Below are 10825 nucleotides of genomic sequence, written 5' to 3' on the forward strand. Positions count from 1 at the left end.
GTTCTGTTGCAACACCATCATATTTGCTATTAAGTTAAAATCACTAATAATATGTATCCTAATTAAATTTGTATCACTGCTACATTCAGACCTTTCACAGCCACGTCGTAACCCCATCGCAGTCTAATTTCGGCCTCGGTTAAGCTGTCGGCAGTGATGATCATAGACCTCATCGTCGGCATCTGAGACCGACTACGGTATACACTACACCGCCGTATTGACTTATCATCCGTCCGTGATAAGGTTCTTACTTCCATCGTATTGGAGCACCACCCGTTTGTGTGGGTATACATTAACACCGCCGCATTGGCAAATGATCTGCCTGTGTGGAGGCTATCATCACCGTCGTGTGGGCACATCAACCGCCTGTGCAGTGGTCACCATCACCGTCGCCTGGTACTTCGACCAGATTGTCTACGGTGCAGGTTCGTTGTTGCTTCGACGGTTGAGACGTCTGTAGAGGTAAACATCACTGTCGCTTCAGCGTATGAACCGTCAGTACAAAGGTCATGATCAATGTCGCCTTGCACCACGATTTGTCTTTGATGATCGTTTAGTTGGTGTCGGGTTACTAACAATTCGGCGGTGATATCGGTACATAGATTGCAAACTAAAGGTACTGATCTCTACTGACTTACATAACGAAATGACGTAGCTAGCTCCTCCCAAGTGGCACTTCTGCTTGCTAGGCAAAAATGAATATAATTAGTGCATCCTTCGGATTAGTAGCCAATGCACCATGGAACCCATCTTCTTCAAACCTTAGCCAATGTAGGAAAATTGTTCAAAAGCACTTAGACTCCACCTGCACAAAGCAGCAGAATTAATGATATTGAACAAACCATTCCTTTAGTTACCAAGCCTAACTTGGCCTATATATATAATCAAAACAACTACCTACCTGAATAAACAAAATACATCAAATGCACTTTTGCTGCTCTGCTAATGACTCCATGAACAAGGAAACATAAGGAAGATAGTGAGGTCCATTGATACATAAACTCCAGGTAGGTCTAAGACAGCGGATAACCCATGTAGGGAGGACATGAACTTTTCTGTGGTTCATGTCATATGCAAGCAGTGTTCTGTCCTCCCCAGCAAGGAAAATCAAATTCCATTCAAGGTGAACTGCAATCACTCTGTACTCCACATCACAAACCTCGTAACCAAATTCAATATTGTTCTATCCAAATATCTCTAGTGTGGTCACCGTATGCTTCAATGTCCATCTATTACTTCCATAGTCTTCAAGGATCCAGATTGAAAGCTGAGTCATAGTGTAAATATCAGTAGTACATAAACACAACTGACCCTGGGCTTCATGGATGGAGATTGCATCACCACATGGCTTTTATATTTTCGTCCATGTCTTTCCGTCCATATCAACAACAATGATCTGGGAGAACTCGATCTAGTCCATAAAACCATTAAGAAACACACTTCTCGCATATGTAGATACTATAGTACCGTCGCCCCATTCAGATTCTTGAAAGATCCAAGCTGTACTCTTAGATGAGTAGATGCTTACACCTATGGACTCACCCTCCCTCATCTTCCCATATTCAAACACATGGAAGTGCGAGGAGACTGTCGGATCGAATCCCAAGTGACCCTCGCCACAAGAACGGAGGTTATCCGGTAGTAGCAACCATGTTAATAAAGGACACGCCTTTACTTCACCTACTAATCGCTCTGCAAAATTATCAGCGCACGTCTAGCTGCCTCTGTCGTAGTGTGTCGCGCACGCTGGGCATCCTTCCCACTGCGAGCTCCACCTCCAGCCCCGCGTCTCATGTTAATAAAGGACACGCCATGCAACCCTCCCATCACGCTGAGCCCGCCAAGCCCTCCCGCTCCGCCGCTCACCATCTTACTCCCTAAATCGAGTTCCTCTTTTCTTGCCCTAGAAAGCTGCGCTCCGTCGATCACCCTCCCCAAGCTGCAATCGGCCGAGGTAGCTAGCCTGCAAGAATTCCCTCATTCTCCATTATTTCCTTGACCCACGGTCTCCTTCTCCATTAATTCCTTGGATTAAAGACCCACTCAAGTCTCCTTGTCCTTGACCAACCCAATTGACACGTCGAAAGACCAAGGACCCACTCTAAGTCCATCACGTGAAATCCAATTCACGTGTCTAGCTAGCCAAATGCCACTAATCACTTTCCTTAATCACCCTTTATGTGATTAATTAGTGGCCACCTGGCAAAATCAATATCTCTTTCATCCAAGCTCTGATTCCATTATTTCTTCCTCAATTCATTTAAAATCAAGACCTATCCATCCATACCATTTTCTTCTTTTCTAGAGCTCATTTGAATTTATTTATTTATTGTGATTGTTTGTTTGTGCGTTCGTAGCTAATGGAGTGACCGAGGAGGAGTACGAGGATCTTGGAGGCCAGGAGGAGTTGGGAGGACAGTACCGCGAGTTCGACCCTGAGGACCCAAACTACGAGCAGGAGTTTGCCGAGGACGTCGACGGAGGCAAGTCCAATCTAATCCCCTTTGATGCATATTGATCCTATTTCTAAACACAACCTGTAGAAGCCGATTTAAATATTGCATGTACGAATTATTTTTGCTGCTTAGTTAAACCCATTTAAATGGTCACTCTTGAATTGTTTGACTTTATCATCTTGCTCAAACTTAGGAATAAATGTTACGATATGACAAAATATCATTATTTAGTATGCTTAGGACTTTGTTACCCATTGTTGAAACTTATCACTATGATTTCTTAAATACAATGATTTCAAATAAAACTATGTGAGTTGTGAGAATAAATTGCGGGTATTGTGAAAGGGTTAATGAACAAACTAGAAATGGTGATTACCCAAGACATGGGCGGATTGGTGTTCCTTTCATGGGATGTCGTGGTGTTGTGGCTTGTACCTTTCGTGGTTAAGCATGAAGATATCCGCCTTGTCTCGATTAAGGACTGAGTTGATAATTCATCTTGCCTAACTCATTTTATGGTACAACCACTCGACCTTGTATGAGGTAAGGCTTAGTCTAAACCCCTATTGGCATTTCTTAGCATCACTTATTACTAGGTTGTCATCCCTAGCATAATGCCAGAAATATGTGGTTGGTAATTATTAATGACACTTGTAAACTTAAGAGAAAAATATATATATTAAAGTATCCGCAAGCGCATAGATAATATACCATTGTAACATTTCGCTAGGGAGTATACCATGTATCGTTATTTATATTTTTACCATAGGGAGGAGCTTATGGAGTGGTGTTGGCATAGAGATATTGACAAATGTGTATACTTATGATAATAATAACTCTCATGCTATTGCAGGGTAATTCAAAGGGTAAATAAATAATAAGTGTAGGTAATAGTGGTATTCCATAGATAGAATTAGAGACTCATAAAATATAGTATAGCGAAGCAGGAGATTCGTTAAGAGCAAAAGATTCATAAGTCATTACTTATCTACTAAGTCTTTTGTACACCTTAATATATACACTCTCATCTATAGTATAACTAACTCTGGATCTATGCATAAGGAACATTACTAAGGAAGATCAAGAACAGAGCTTGTCTACCTTCGTAATCACATTCTACGTGCTCTACAAACGGGGAGTGGACTACAAAGGACTCAATGGGACTGTCACATCTATGATCTATCACATCACCTAGAGTGTAGAGGGCATCCGCAGGCAAACAATATCTAAGCACCATGCTTACATAGTGTCGACCACTTAACTCATGCGCATAATGAGCTAAGAGCTTTGCGAACATGTGCATAAACTCATCATTAATCATAACTATATCAAACATACAACTAGAGAAAACTAAGGACATAATATAAATAGCAACATTATAATATTAAAGTAGCACAAAGTCATAAATATAGAGATACAATGGCTATACCAGTCTCTAGATGGCAGATCCAGAATCCTGAGCAATAGCCCACACTCTTCTTGAACCTTGCTAGCTAATCTATACTAGAAACTTGAAGAACTAGAGCTCTAATCTCTAATCTCTGGAAACCCTAGTTTTCTGTCTAGCCCCAACTTATGATCTGATGACTTGATTCTTCCTGGAGGGAGGGGGGCTAGATTATATAGCCCTAAGGATACAACATGAGCCCTTAGATCAAACCAACTTAAGCAACGACTTAGATGCATCCTAGGAGGCGGTGGGAAACCGACATAGCGATGAGGCTAACAGGTGGGCTCCTGTGGGGCTGGGTGGCCTACGAGTGGGGACCAGGCGGCCCCACTTGGCAGCCTCTCGGCCTCCGCTTCGGTGACATGGCTTCTAGAGTCCCCTGGAACCTTCTGGAGTTGGTTTTATGGCAGAATTCAGATTTTTCCTTTGACATTTAAGTCCCCCTTGATGGTTTTCTGATTAAACCCTACTAAAAACACAGATTCACCAAAAGTCATGGAAATTGTCATTTTAAACCCCTAAGTCTATGTTGGTGATTATTTTCATGCATTATTTTGGGTTATATTGATGTTTATAATGGCCGGTAACTACCGTCAACAATTCCCCCAAGCTTAACCTTTGCTAGTCCCTGAGCAAAGCTAAACTTGGCATGGATAAAAAATTTAGGGTCGTAACAACTTCTCAAAAGTACACATGCATTCAAACAAGAACTCTCCTCCAAATGAGACCAAACTGATCTGACTTTCAAATTTACTCATATTACCTTTAACCATGGGGCTTCTAGCCTTCACTTGTGTCTTGAGTAATTGAAAGACAGAACAATCAAGCCAAGCACTATGTCTCATGTTCTTTGTTCAACCATTATTCCAGAGTTTTTACAAGTTTTCAAAACAAAACTCAGAGATTCCATTGTATGACATTCTCAAGTCTCTCAAAATATATAGTAGTTGTGGATCCTCACCAAGTCAACAGTGATGTTATGCCTTTCTTCCTACAACTAAAGTTTATTTGGGGCTCATAGGAAGGGTGATAACATGAAAGAGCATACTTGCAATACATATATTGTAAAGTCAAACAACGGATCCAAAGAGAGTTGAGTCATACAATCAAATCAAGATGTGCATGTGTATGGAATATGGTGGATATATATATAGTAGTTAACCTAATTCTACTATGCTCCTTGAAAACATATCTCTCTTTTGAAACTTGGAAATATTTGCAAGAAAACATGGGCTATCTTATTCATCTCTCTTTTTTCAGGCGGGCATCTAAGTACCCATTATTTTGATAATTGGACACTTGTCCATTTTTTCTCAACTCTTTTTTATGAATAACTTTTGCGTAGCCACATGCTTCTCTCTGCATAACAATTGGTGGAGAGATAGTAACAAGAACTTGGAGCATTTATTTGATGGATATCTATGAAGAATATTTTTGGTGTTTACTCCTAGTGTAGGAGTAAAACATTTTTAGGTGGATCTAAATGGAATGACATGTTGTTGCGCCTACCCCTAGTGTAGGAGGAGTGCATATTTAGGTGGTGTGTACGTGATCTTGATTTTAAGAACATGACAAACCTCTCATAAGGCATCAACAAAGCTTCACTAAACTCAATGCAAAACAAGCAACATATATGAGTGAAAGTTTTTCTAATCTAAATATCATTTATGGCTCTGGTAGGAATTCAAGATTTGTCATACAAAGAACTCATCATGTAGGATTTTTATATTTTTCAAAAGATAAATCTCCAGAACTTTAGTATCACTAGGAACAAGATAAACAGTAGCTCAGACCTTCTCATATCATATCTGTCAATTACCTAGACTTAGCTCAAGCATATGCTACCCTACGAGTTTTCAAGTTTAGAGCAAATTCTCATGTCAAATCAATCTCATCCAAAACTCGGGAGAATTCAAGACTAAAAACTAGGTACTTGAAAGGAATTACAACAGAGCAAATATTCATCATTTCCATCATGTGAGATCATCTTCAAGTTTTATTTATTTATTGACTCTTAAAAACAAACTAAAGCACACCTTAAGCAAACTATATACACACTCTTTTTATTTGGTTTCCATCATTTTTAGATCATACTATAGTAATATATATATATAAGACAAAGGCACATTTTTATTTTATTTTCTTAGTTTACCATTTTTTTAACTAATAGAAATTCAAAAATTAAATAAACTAAAGAAAATAATAAAATACTAGAAAGAAAACTTACCTTAGTTAAATGGGGGCTCCTCCCCCAAGCTGGGTGTTGGTATGGGAGGCGGGTGGTTAATGTGGAGATGACCAAACAAGTAGTTCCAGTTGTCATTCCCTGTTGCTGTTGTTGCTGGATGGCGATGAGGCGTTGTCCTGCTTCTTCTTGCCACTGGGAATGTTGGTGAAGAGTGTTCCGGATCTCCTGCTGGTTCTCCTCGATGGTGGTGAGCCTAGTCTCAAAATGAGCGTACTCCATCTGCTGCTCATGATAACCTATGGGATGGTCATGGTAGCCACGAGCAGAGAAGGACATGCGTCCTCCCTGGTGGCCACTGGAGAGCTCCTCATAAGACTACTGCTGGTAATAGTCAAAATTGTTGTCCTACCATTGCCCACTTAGGCCCTGTTGCTAGGAACTCTTTGAATGATGAGGAGAAGGTTGCTCCCACCTAGCATGCTCGGGTTGGTGCATATGGGAAGATCCCAGCTGGTCCCAACCTACATGCTGAGGAAGGTGAACCTAGGAAGGTCCTGCTTGATCAAATCCTATGTAGCCGGTGAAGACAGGGCCTTTTGCAATGGGGTCGTCTCCACGGTACCAAGGCTATAGGTTGCGACTGATCCTTGCAGAGGCACTCCTGCGAGGTGCTTGCTCTATTTTTTACAAATCAAAGACAAATGAATCTACCACACATAGACCGAGGTTCCTGGTCTGGTAAGGGAAATTCATTTATGTAGTCCATATACATCATGACTATTTCCCATCCTTGCCCTTTTTTAACATGTGTGCATGATTAAAATAGCCATAATCAATAATCCATTGGGGACTGTCAATGTATGTAATAGAAGCGTTTGCTAGTAAACCCAAATTTCTAGCTATGCGGGTGACCAAAGAAGTGCACCCAACATCTCCCTTAAGTGTAGGAATTTCTACCCATTATGTCATCATGAATTTTATAGGTGAAGACCTTTCTTTTAACCATGGCATATAATAACTTCAGTTCATCATTCCTACTTGTGCAGAAGTCATTTCTAGGAAAAAGAGAAAATCCTAGCCATTTGTGCATGAACCACAAAGTAGGGTGATGAATATCATTGGTGCGAGGGCGGTAGCAAACAATTTCTTTCGATATCTCCCTCCAAAACTTCATCCTATCAAAGTCTTGTATAGCTGAGTCTACATCAATTGTGCACTGAGTAGGGAATCCTAGAAGCTCACTAAAGTTCTTCCAAGGAAAAGAAAATTCTTTCCCAAGGAACCTAAATGAGACTTTCGAGTCGGTGGTTTGTAAAGTGCATAAAAATTAAATAGTCAAAAGCTTGCACCCTGACTCATCTATTTCCCATGCATCCTCCCATCCTATGGCCTTAAAAATAAGTTTAAATTTAGAGTCCATACCTATGGACTGAAGTAGGGCTGGATCAAAGGTAGGGGTGAGGACAAAATATGGTCCTTTAGCTTCTTGTAGATGTTCGTCTCCCTATCATCCCGGAGCTTGAGCTACTTTTCTTGTAGAAGAATGTTCCTCTCCATGGGGGCTGATCAGGATGGTGCTCCAACAGTGGGAGACGGAGGATCAACCTCCATGTTGGTGCTTGCTCAAGACAAAGAACTTCTTGTTGAATGGAACGATATCGCCCGCTTGAGTTTGCAGGCAATCTTGCTCATTTTCTTTCAAAATAGACAAAAACAACACAACTCGTGGAACGAGATTAGGAAAATAAAAATGTTAGTGGTTAGCCGCTCCAAAAGTTAGTCGTCTAGAGGTTAGTCATCCGAGATTGCCTAGTGAATATTCTAATCAACATTCTGGCATGTCTTCCACCCTAATTCTTTTTAATTTTCCTCTCTTGATTTGGATAGCACTACCACTCTTAAATTCTATTTTTCTTGCTTAAATTTTAGCAGCACCTCTTCCTCTCTTTCTCAAGATTTTAACGCTACATTCACACTCAAACTTCCTCTCACTCTTTCTTTTTCCAACACTACTTCTACCAAAGGAAATTCAACTACGAATTTTTCTTCTGGATTTTCGAACTCAAGAGCTGGGATTGTGTTGTGTGATGGCCGAGAGCAGCAAGTTTGGGGCTAGAATTTATAGCGGGGGAAGCAGGAGGCCAGCCGGCCTAGTGGTGGGGCCGGCCGGCCCCACATAATGGCCAAGTGGCTTCCTCTTTCTCCTGGTGGTTCTTTGCTTCATCCTTAAGCAAGTGATCAGCTCCGTCGGTGCTCCTTTCGGTGGTGAAATGACAGAATGGAGGTGAGTGGGAATGGAGGTGAATAATGGAGGTTGAGTGGAGATGGAGGTGATGGAAGTGATGGGTGGTGGTTGAGTGGGTCCCATGTGTCTCCCATATTTCTACCATATATACATATAACAATGCAATGCAAAAATATTTTATGATACTATGAAATATAACAAGATGAATGATGGTATTTTTAAAATTTTACGCCTCCACGATAAAATTTTCTCACGGGTTTTTACGCCATAAAAATTATTTACATGGGGCTTAGATTTTTATAATGCCATGATGAGAATTTATATTTTATGATGCAAATGTTGAAAAGTAAATATGCTAAGATAAAATGATTAATGCAATACGAAAAAGTAAATATGGATAACTACCGAGTTACCTCCTCGGCGAGGGTTCGGGATTTTGAGTCCTCCAAACCAGGACTTCTCCTGTTCGGGTTTATTCTTCGGGTGCATCTATCGGTCCCTAGAGATGGAGACCTTAATGGCTGCACTTGCTTTTCACGCCACTCCAAATTAGAGCATTGTTCCGGTCTTGGCTTGAAGGCGAATCGCTCTTCCTTTCCATTGATATGGAATTTGATTTCTCTAGCTCCGACATCAATGTGAGCATTTGTAGTGCTCAGGAAGGGTCTCCCAAGAATGAGGGGTGTCTTCATGTCTTCCTGCATATCAAGTACTACAAAATCTACAGGGAACAAAAAAGTTTCGTATTTTTACTCGAATATTTTTGGCGATTCCCGCAGGGTAGCGGACCGATTGGTCGGCTAGTTGCAAACACATTGATGTTGGCTGTGAGTGTTGAATAGTTGAGCTTGTCGAAGACCTTTTTGGGCATGACACTGACACTTGCTCCAAGATCGCATAACGCATTCTCGAAGTTCTGGCTCCCGATTGAGCAATCGATAGTGGGACACCCTAGATCCTTCTTCTTGACAGGTGAAGTATTTAGGATGGCCGCACTACACTCCTCTGTTAACTTAATTACCTCAGTGGAAGGCAGTGGTCTTTTGTTGTTGAGGATGTCTCTGAGATACTTCGCATAGGTAGGTACCTGTATGGCATCTAGCAACGGAATATTGATATATAGCTTTTGAATTACCTCTACGAACTTACCAAACTGCTCATCCATTTTGGTTTTCCGATTTCTGCGTGGAAACGGTAGGAGAGTCGTGTCATGAAAATCTTGTTGTAATTCTCGCTCTTGTGGCCCAAATTCTTCAACTTCATCAGTTGTTTTCTCCTCTTCCTACACTACCACTGGTGTCTTGCCTATCCTTGTCGGATATGGTAGATCACGAGTAGACTTGCCACCTCTTGTAGTTATGGCATTTACCTTCTCAAGGTTAGTAGCAACAGGCAGAGCAGTAGCCAACTAGGCTAATTGTGATTCTATCTTTTTATTATAGCTAAGTTGGTCTTTTATACCAGAAGAAAAACTATCTATTTTAGTATTTATGCTTTCTAGGACCTTATCATTAAAAGCAAGCTTCTTAGAAATATTCTCATTAATCCTAGCTTGTTCTAAGATTAGGTCTCTCTAGGATGGTTGCTTAGGAGTATTATAGCTATTACCTTGGGTACTTACCTTGGTAAGTCGACTATTGTTGTTGATTCCACCCTTGTCTCTGTTGTTGTGGAGTAGAGTTGTTGATGATGATGTTTGCATCCTCCTGATATTCAGGGAATTCAACCCCTAAATATTCTCCACATACATTCTAAGCATTAATGCATCTTGAATAGCCTGACGATCTTTCTTGTAATTGGCTCACTATTCAAGCCAATTCAACAAGACGTCTATCTTGGTTGACAGTGCACACACCTCTTCTAGTACTTCACTCTTATTGCATAATTGAATGTTGCATGATGACCAGCCTTGATTAGAGGGTATCTTTTCCATAAGAATTTTAGCTTTTCTAGGGGTGAGTGACATAAATGATCCTCTAGTAGTGGCATCGAGTTGTTCATGAGCCTTTTAAGTTAATCCATGGTAGAAACTTTGCATGAGCAACCAATCTTCTATCCCATGATGAGGAGAAATTGAAATGTATTCTTGAAAATGTTCCCATGTTTCTAGAATGGTTTCTCCTTTCTGCTATTAGAAGTTTGAAATCTTTCCTCTTAAGGCATTGGTCTTGCTTATAGGGAAGAACTTTTCTAGAAAGGCCTTTGAACATCTTACCCAAGTGTTCATGTGATCTTTGTTGATGTAGAACCACTGCTTCACTCTTCCCACTAGTGAGAATGGAAATAGGCGAAGTAGTATGATGTTTGAGCAACGTCCTTGATGACGACTGTGCTGCTAATCTCTAGAAAATTCTGAAGGTGAGCACTAGCATCTTCATGTGCCTTTCTGCTGAATGGAGTAGCTTGCACCATGTTGATGAGGCTTGGCTTGAGCTCAAACTCGAGATTGTTGGTTTTGAGTGTTGGTCCTAGTGCGGATGTTCTTA

General features: G+C 40.8%; 1 non-coding gene across 1 annotated transcript; it reads left to right on the plus strand.

Annotated features, from left to right (window-relative positions):
• Positions 1–10393: 10393 nt before the first annotated feature.
• On the plus strand, positions 10394–10500 carry LOC136509791 (small nucleolar RNA R71). Its single transcript, XR_010772531.1, has one exon. It is a non-coding gene; the product is annotated as a small nucleolar RNA R71 (small nucleolar RNA).
• Positions 10501–10825: the final 325 nt, after the last annotated feature.

This window comes from Miscanthus floridulus, chromosome 15 (genome assembly GCF_019320115.1).
Source record: "Miscanthus floridulus cultivar M001 chromosome 15, ASM1932011v1, whole genome shotgun sequence".
NCBI classification, from domain to species: domain Eukaryota; kingdom Viridiplantae; phylum Streptophyta; class Magnoliopsida; order Poales; family Poaceae; genus Miscanthus; species Miscanthus floridulus.